Source organism: Aotus nancymaae, unplaced genomic scaffold (genome assembly GCF_030222135.1).
Source record: "Aotus nancymaae isolate 86718 unplaced genomic scaffold, 86718_ANA_hifiasm-v0.15.2.pri h1tg000019l, whole genome shotgun sequence".
In the NCBI taxonomy this organism is placed as follows: Eukaryota; Metazoa; Chordata; class Mammalia; order Primates; family Aotidae; genus Aotus; species Aotus nancymaae.
In genome coordinates, this window is record NW_026988431.1 from 50640334 (window position 1) to 50650427 (window position 10094).

Genomic DNA, 10094 nt, shown 5'->3' on the forward strand with positions numbered 1-10094 from the left:
ATTCTACATGTATAATTAATTACATTAACCATCTACATTTTAAGTCTACAATTAGATAACCCTAAAAGACAACCCCTTTAGCATTTTTTAATAAATACTTGTGTTTGGAGCTGTTTAACAGAGCACCTGATAGCTGATAGAGCAGTGTTAACATCTGTTCCATTATTTCCAGAGGACGTTGGTTGAACGCAATACTATTCACATAAAATATGCATTTGTTCTTAACTGTCAAGTACCTCTATTATTTTATTAAAAAAGTCAAAAAAGAATATAATCAGACTTCATAATTTATGTGTGACATTTTCATTACAGAAAACTTTATGCAAAATTGAATTCTAAAATTTAATTTCCTGTGATGTTTAAATTACTTACTATCTGGCTCCTCTCCAAACATCATGATCATCGAGGGCCCCATATGAATTCTATTAAGGATACATTTTGCTGCTGCCATAATATACAGGGTATTTTTTTAAGTAACTCTAAGAATATGCTTCTTAAATATATTTTGTGCCAGTTTAAATAGTTTTTCTCACACAGGAAAGAAAAGCAGGAACTTTTCTTTCTTCCTTTTTTTTAAAAACCCACAGACAGATTTTCTCTGCTTCTCTCCTTGCCACCTTGCCTGTGACCTTTTATTCCTGACACTTTAACCCAAAAGAAGCCAGGCTGCTCCAGCCTTGTCAGTTAGGGCTCACCACATCATAGGACAATAACCAGGTTCCTTTTGACTTGTTTTTTTTTCCAGGAAGTGCCAAAAAAGAGGCTTTGTCTGGGTTAGAACCCACAGTAGGGAAGTCTGACCCTCTCTCTCTGCCATCCACTTCATGCAATGTCAGTAGACTCCTTCCACTATTCCCTGTGGCCACCACCTCAAGGGGAAAAACCTGACTTAGCCTGATCATTCCCAAGGTGCTTTGAGAAACCTGGAAATGTCATCTCACCTCACAGCTGCCAGTGAAAATAGGGCTGCTGATAATGAGCCATAATTTAAATAACGAGCCTTTGAGGGAATGAGAGTACCACAATCTGAGTCACCTTAATGCAGTCTCTGGGGAGAACCATTTCCCAAAATGCCATTTTAAATGGGGAAAACATGGAACCATCAGCAGTGAGGGGGAAGGGAAAGTGCGAGCAGTTGTCAATCAGCCGGGATGTGGCAGGATTCCCTGCCCAAGGCTGCCCCGCACAGCCAGCCAGCAATGCTGGAATTCATCCAGCAGTGCACGCCACCGAAGGGAGCTTCCATGGCCACGTGCCATAGGATGGGGCTTGGAACACAAACGGGAACAACACAGGATTCCTGCCTTAAAGTGTTTAGAATGATCAACTATCCTGGTTCACTCAAGTCTGAGAGGGTTTCCAGGATGCAGGACTTTCAGTGCTAAAACTAGGAGACTCCCAGACAAACTGGGACAGGTTGGTCACCCAAGTCATTGTCCTTATAGGAAAAACAGATAAAAACAAACAAACAAACAAACAAACGGCCAGGCACAGTGGCTCACACCTGTAATCCCAGCACTTTGGGCAGCTCACAAGGTCAAGAGATCAAGACCATCCCGGCCAACACAGTGAAATCCTGTCTCTACTACAAATACAAAAATTAGCTAGGTGTGGTAAGGTATTCCTGTAGTCCCAGCTACTCCAAAGGCTGAGGCAGGAGAATCAAACTCAGGAGGCGGAGGTTGCAGTGAGCCAAAATTACACCACTGCACTCCAGCCTGGCGACAGAGTAAGACTCTGTCTCAAAAAAAAAAAAATGATGCCCACCTTTTTGGAAGTTATACAGAGCATCATCTTCATCATCCTTCCACTGTGAACTGTGAACAGTAGAAGGGTGATTCCTGACATGTATGTAAAACTCTATATTTTATGAAGTTATTTGACGTTTCATTTCATGGTCACTTCCTTGTAAGGCAAGTGGTCCAGCATAACTCCAGCTAATAAATAAATGAGAAAACTAAGCCCCACTCAAGTGATTTTCCAGAGATCACACCATAAATAACTGGCTAGGCCTCCTAGAGCCTAGGCAATTGTCTACTCAAATTCTAAGCAGGACTCCAATGGAGAAAGCCAGGAAGCCATGATCTGCTTACTTCCTGAGATGTAAGCACAGAGGACCAACTAACATTCTTACTCCAGCACCTTTCCACAGTCTTCTGTGATGTTACAGCGATAATCCCAACCAAGATATTCATCCTTACAGCTTTCCTCATCCATCTGCTACTGCAAAGTGGGTACTTATCTGTCTGACTTGGGGATTCTTGAGGAGGTGACCATGCCATCTTATTCTCCTGGGATATTACCCCTCTGCCTGAAATTCCACCACTGTGAGTTCTTTTTTCTCTCCCTCCTGGAGGAGAGCTAAAACAGTTTAGCCATAATGAGTTAGTGAGGTTCTCCTGGGGATGGATTCATCAGATGCTTTTCTCTCAACCTGCCCAATGCACCCTTGCAACCATCAATGTGGAGATGCAAACACCAGGGTTTACAAAGTGCCTCCAGGATAGATACTGTTCCCCACAGGCTTCCTGTTCCCATCTGCAGTCCTGCTTCCTGCCTTTTAGACTTGTCTTTCTCCCCTGATCTCACAGTCATTGCCTTCAACATCCCAGCATGAGTTCTGCTCCGGCCTGCATTTGCCACAACCAATCCACCTGGTTGCAAGTGTAGCTGGTAAGCCACTGCTCTTCAGGTCCCAAGCTACCACCCAATTCCCTGAGGCACCAAGGGAGGGAGACTTGGTGTCAGTCAGATGAGAAAGAGACTTTGGGAGGTCCCAATCTACCACCCAATTCCCTGAGGCACCAAGGGAGGGAGACTTGGTGTCAGTCAGGTGAGAAAGAGACTTTGGGAGTAAGTCATGTGGTGCCTAATGAAGACTGAACTTGGGGGTCCTCTGCAAATGGCTCAAGGTCTAATGGGAAAGGAAGAGTAGAACGAGTGGAAGGAAGAGAGTAAAGGGATGTTTCCAGACTTAGTCTCCATGCAAGGTCAACTCACCCATTCCCCTCCCTTAGCAACATAGGAATTTGAAGAAAGGCCCTTACAAAAGGCAGTGAAGGAAAATGTGCCTGGAAGATAACTGATACGTACGGAAGTGCAATAAATAGAATCTATACAGGATCTGTGTAGTATATAGCATCAATAGTATAACTGGTAATCATGTGTGAATATCTTCAGGTCAATTTCTAGAAAGTTTGACAAGCGCTTCCATTTGTGTTTACCAGGTAGATGAATGAGGATGGGAAGGTAAAAAGAAGGTAAGTATTCCAGAGAGAGAGAGAGCCCCGCTGGGTAAAGACATGGAGACCTCACTTGGAATAGTGGTGGTATGCAGGGAATCACAAATAGCTCCCGTTTGCCATATGGCAAGTATAAAATGATAGTGACAAGGGGAGAGGCTGGGGAGGCTTGTAGGGGCTGCTTTTTTGGTTGAGGGTAAACTTTAGCTTTTTAGTAGCATGGAGAAAAAGGGAGGTAACACTCTGACCAATGAACAACCCTTTAATTACCACCTAATAGTGGCCAAAACCCCCCAAAAGGCAAAATTAGGTGGATGTGGTTCCTCAACAGGACTTGTGCCCTTCTTAAACACTAGTCGTTCCTCTTGGGTTAGCTTAGGCATCACCTCCTCTGGGACGCCTTCCTGGGCTCATTTGGATGGATTCAATTAGTGGCCCCAAGTGTGGCTGGTTGTGCTGGCCTCTGTGACCCGCTCTTTTCATAGCACATACTCTCTAACTCATCATGGCTGATGGTGCTTGGTCACACTCCTACCCCACCCCACCAACTGTGGGTACTGTGAGAGTGTAACTTGTGATTGGCTTGCAGTAGGTCCTCAACATTTGCTGAAAAAAACTTTTCTTTGGCCTCATAACCCTTTCACCTATTGCCCAACGTGTCTCCTTCGCTTTACAGCAAAACTTCTTGAAGGAGCTGCCGATACTCACCGCCTCCACTTACTTCACTTTCCTCTCATGCTGTCTTGGAACCAGTTCAGTAAGCTTTCTCCTCTCCTCTCCTCTCCAATGAAACTGCATTTGTCAGGGTCACCTATGACCTCCACATTATCAGAGTCAATGGGGATTTATCACTGCTCCTAATCCCCGCCCCCGAAACACTTGACAGTTTGGACCACTTTCTCCTCTTTGAACATTCTTCTTTTAGCTTCTGGGATGCCTTTCCCTATTGGTTCTCCTAACCCGCTCGGCAGCTCTTCTCTGGTCCCTATACTAATTCCTCTCATCTCCTCAACCTATAAATTTCAGAGTGCCCCCCAGCAAAAACCTTGGACTCCTTTATCCTCATTCCCTAGGTGACCTTATCTAGTCTCATGACTTTAACTATCTGCCTTTATGCTGATATGCCCCCAAATGGATAACTCTAGCCTCAAACTCGCCCTTGAATTCAAGACTCCTTTTCCAACTTCTTTTTCAACATCTTTACTTGGAAGTCTGTTAGGCATCTCAAATTTAACACATCTAAAACCAGACAACACGCATGCAGAAACGTTTCTCTTCATCTTCCAAATCTGAAAAAAAAAATTGCCCTTACATTTGGCCAGGTGCTTAGGCTAAATACATGGCAATATCCTTGCCTTTTTTCTTTTTCACGCACCCACATCTAATCCATCAGCAAACCCTGTCAGATCTGCTTTTGAAATGTATCCAAAATCCAACCACTCTTTACCACTTCTGCCAAATCACAAAATCCAAACTGCTATTATCTCTCACTGAGATGATTGAAAAATAGCCCCCTATTCAGTTCCACTCGTAATTCCACACAACAGCCAGAGGGAAGTTTTAAAATGTAAGATCATGTCACTCACACGCTCAAAATCTCCCAAAGGTGCAATCTAACCATACCTTCTACTACTCTCCCTCCTCTGTCCACTCCAGCTCAGCTACTCTGGCCTCCTCGCTGCTCCTTAATAGATCTCAGATCCTTTTACCTTACTATTTCTGCTGCCCAGAAAGCTCTTTCTTGAAACATCTACAGGATTCACTCCCTACTTCCTTCAGGCTTCTGCTTAAATGTTACCTTTTCAGAGATGCCTTCCCTGACCTTTATAAAACAGCTTCCCCATTATTTTCTATCTCCCTTAGTTTGAGCTGTTCTTTTTAATGCTTATAACAACCTGACATATTTGTTTCTTTTTTAAAAAAGTTGTTTCCTTCTCTCTCCATAAGAACAAAGATTTTTCTGTTTTGTTCACTACTGAACGCCCAGCATCTAAAAAAGTAGGCGCTCGGTAAATGAATAAATGAAAGAGTGAATGGAGGAAAAGTTGGTATCTTCAAAGTAGAAAGACATTAACACAAGGACTTCATCTTCAGAAATGTGAAAGGCAGTTTGCTTAATCAACCTGAGTGAGTTTTTGTTGTGGTGGTGGCAGTGGTTTCTTTTTGTTTTTAATATTTGTATTAAATTCAGAAGCACTCACTATTTAACCTTGCCAGCAAATGTGAGTTTTCCCCTGCTGGCACTGTGATCACTGTGGTAGCATCAACCAGGAAATGAAATCTTAATCATAGCATCTGCCATACACCCTTCACTTACAAGCCCACAAATGAAACTCTAGCAAAGCAATCTTATTTCACTAAAATGTGGTTGGACCCAATAACTGGAGGCCAGTGCTCACAGCACATCTTTCTACCCAATGCTGCTTAATCTTGACAAGCTTCGAGGTTTATAACACCCTAGCCTTTAACTTAAACAGAAAAGTATGTGCTAGGCTACTTACTTAGCAAACCACAAGTGAGGCTTGTGTTATATGCCTACCTGGGGGCTTTTCAGTGTTACTACCTCAGTTTCTTGCCAGGCTAAAGGACAGAAAGTCTTAAAATCTTTTGAATCCTATGGTTAACACTGTCATTACCAGTTTACAACCTAATGGCACTTGATGTTGATAGAGTGGGGGAAAAAACAAACAAACATGTCATGTTGCATCCAGCTTGATCTACCCAAGAACACCTGATACTCTGAGGTATCAGAGAAAAGCAGGGCAATCTTCTTCATTTCCCAGAGGACTAGGAAGAGGGGACCACAGAACCTTGGGGACTCGGAGGAAACGGCACTAAATCAGATTACCATATGTCAGCAATAGCCCAAGAGCATCTCAGAACTTCTGGCTCACTTCCTGTTCCAATCTAAGGCGGCTGCAGTGTGATTTCCAAGTACCTGACTGGGGCCGGGCAATCCAAATGTTGAGCCCTGTGAAAAGGGATTAACATTCCAAAGCAAATGTGTTACCCACAAGATTGGTCGCTTCCAGGAGCACCTGGCCTCTGAGCCAGGTGCAGGTTGGTCCCCATGACCTCAGGGAGTCACTTGCAGATCGGATGTCATCAGGTGAGAGCAGCAGTCACTGGGGCAGACAATTTTATTGATGGAATTGGGTTTACAAATTATCCTCAAGACATGCTAAAGTGAAATATTGAATTCCCCATTCCCCAGCACCTGGGTTTGAAGGAAGGAGAGGCAAAACACCACCTTTCATAATAGGCTACTACAGTATAACCCTACTACAGCTATACCTATTCAGAAGTAGACAAAAGGTTCTCAGGATTGACTATTGTAAAGATTTGCTGGATAGATGCAATCCAGGAATCACATTGTGCTGTAGCTTGATCAAATAAAATCAAGAAGAGTGATTGCTACAAGCTGGAAGACTCCACAAGTCATTTATAGACTGCTTCCTAGTGAGCTGGAAACATCAAGAATCTCCAGGAGCTCTAGCTCTCTGCATGCTGAGCTTTGGGCCGTTGGTGAGAAACTGAGGGCTGCTTCAATGGGACATCCAGGTTCCTGCATTTTCCCACTAGAACAAGACTCAGAAGAGGGAAATGGGGTGGTGCACCTGCTTGCTACCTGCACACAGATGTGCTCAGCTAGGATAGGAGGGGACATCATGGAAGCAGTGGTCTGTGAGCTGAGGACTACATAAAAGAGGTGTACCGGAGAAGGAATCAGAACGATCAAGGCAACTTAAAGTACTCTGACAAATCTTTTTATTCTTAAAATAATATTTCAACACATATATACTAAATTTATATATACTGTAAACTGAGTCATGGAAAAAATTTATGAGTTTATTGAGGAAGAACCTGAGACCAAGACTCGGTCCTAAATAATCTACCATTTCAGACTGACCATCTTCTGAGGCAGCTAAAACATGTTTTTGGTTTTTAGATTCATTTATTCTACTTTTGAAGGGGGAAAAATGTTACCGAGCAGAATAATTACCAGGGCATATTAAATCTATAGATTGCCTGTGAAGCTTGGAACATTGTCACAAAGCCCCAGAGAAGTCCATGAAAAGCTGACATTTTTGAAAGGAAGTCCAGATACTTCCAATATAGACTATGACAGCAGACATAGATGCTGACCTGGCTCCTAAGAGTGATGAGAGGAGCATAATGTTAGTACAGGGCAGACTCTGATGAGCCGAAAAAGCCCAAACAATACGAAGCCATCCTACCAGCACCTCATGGGACTGCTATACTGGGTAAGAGCTGGAATTAGGCTAAGTTTGTTTTTTCCCTGAATGGTCCCATGTTATCTTTAGGGATATTAATATGTCAAACTCACAAAGAATGTAGCACCTGGAGATTTTTTTTTAAATTATGCTCATGTTTGCAAAATGCACAAAGTAATAACTGTGCTAAGACACTAGGAAGACCTCACTTCACTACTGTAATTCTGTTCTTTTCTTAGCTTCCGTCTTGCACATAGGTAGTGGTGTTCAAGAGGGGACAGAAGAATAGGAGTTGAGCAAAGTAAACTTTCATCACTGGGAAGGTAACAGGGCTCATGCCCAGCCGATGGCAATTCAGGCCATCATTTTTGTAGCTGAAGTCTGGAATCTCTAATTCATGATCCAGATATGATCCTTTGTTTTATTTCTTTTGGTTGTTAGGCAAAATACCAACTTAAAATACATGGTCATATTATTTTCTTGCTCATTATACATTGCCTAAAGGAGAGCTTCAGCTCTTCGGCCTGAAATGTAAGAAGACCTGGCTTCAAACCTCATGTTCTCTCTGTTTCAGTTAGCTTTCCAGTCTTTTTTTCCTTGGTGACCTCTTACTCTTCCTTCAAGATCCGTTGAATTCCATTTTCAATGTGGCCCCTTCTTCCCACTTAAACAGGCCTCTTTCTGTGTGACTCATGAGAGGCAATGTGACAGGGAAGAAGGAGAAAAGAATCACAATTTTTAGAGACACAGATATTAGCTCTGTAGTTACCTTGAGCAGATTATTAACCTTTTTAAGAATTAGTTCACTGTAATTTGGTGATCTTAAAAAAGTATAGGCCGGGCGCAGTGGCTCACGCCTGTAATCCCAGCACTTTGGGAGGCCGAGGCGGGTGGATCACAAGGTCAAGAGATCGAGACCATCCTGGTCAACATGGTGAAACCCCGTCTCTACTGAAAATACAAAAAATTAGCTGGGCACGGTGGCGCGTGCCTGTAATCCTAGCTACTCAGGAGGCTGAGGCAGGAGAATTGCTTGAACCCAGGAGGCGAAGGTTGCGGTGAGCCGAGATCGCGCCATTGCACTCCAGCCTGGGTAACAAGAGCGAAACTCCGTCTCAAAAAAAAAAAAAAAAGTATAATATAATCTATGAAAATATATAATGATTTTTACCTGGGAAAATCATTGTGATGGTTAAATGAGACAAAAAATAGTCTCTGGTAAGTACTAAGGTATTAATAAATGTTTAGTTTATTATGCATGGCATAAAACATATCCAATAAGATTTTAGAATGAAGACATTTCCATCTGTGTCCAAACACAACTGTAGAGTTTTTAATTCATATTTTAAATGAATGTGAGAGGTCAATATACTCCTGAGTATCTATCAGTGTCTCTCTCTCTTTATCCTTATTCTCCCTCAGGCCTATGTCATCACAGGAACTAAAGAAGGACATGAATGGCACATGTATTCTCTATCTGGCTGAGACCAGAAGATGGTTCTCAACAAGTCAGAACACACAATGTTTCTACTCTATAAATTCATGCAGGTCCTAATAATCACTTCCTGTTCTCTAAGTGCTAACAAATTATTCATTTAGTAACCTACCTTGATTAATATTAGATCTGAGGGTCTAGAGTTCACAGACTCCTCCTATTCTCCTTGATTTCCCAAAAATTCAGGGCTGCTTAAGACAAAGAATATGACTTAAATCCTACCTTTAACTCACACAAATCAAAAGGTTAGACTATATAAAAGTGTGTGTATTTGAAAGATTGTGTAGAAGCCCAAACACATATCAAATAAATCATTGGTTATGCATCCAAATCTATTTGCAGTTTAAAGCCCTAGAAAAACACATGTTGTCTAAAAAGATTAATATATTTTTCTCTCTGAGACTCCACATATCCAAGGATGCCCAGAGAAGAATTCTGACAAACTTAATATTTGTGCTGAAATATGAGTCTCACACTTGAAACCAGGATTTGCTTTATACTAACCAGGAAGAGTTATAGAATAGTAAAGGCAGCACTGTATGGCTGCCTGGATCTTGTAATGTGGTGGACATTTGACAGGCATTTGGGTTGTCCAGCACCCTTTCCAGTCAGGGAATTTCCAACCTTAGGAGGCCCACCTTGCCTAGGCATAAGACATAAACTTATTTTCTTGGCCTCCCTTGGTGCTAGGTTTAGGCCCATAGCCTACCCTTGGGCCATTAGATCCCTTTGTCTATGATGTGTATTTCAAGTGAGAAGACAGAGATGAGCAGAAGGAAGTCTCCATGTGGAATCCATACTGATATGGATGGGGATGGAAGCATGGCAGAAAGTCATCCAGGTCCCAGAGACAGCAGTAGGACAGGCCCAGCACTAGCATCCTGTGTGCTGATCTGGAATGCCTGTGGCCAATGGCAGTAGCAGCTGGCTCTCCAGTAGAGCTCTCCATACATGTAATTTGGGAAATGGCTTCTGATTGTGCAGACTCCAACCCTGAGTCTCCAGTCCTTCTGGAGGTGCTATCTGCTGCGTAATGTTATTTAGAAAATTCCTTTTCTACTTAAACTACATAATGATGTAGTTTGCAGCTTGATGCTGTTTACAGCTAGGCAAACTAACTGA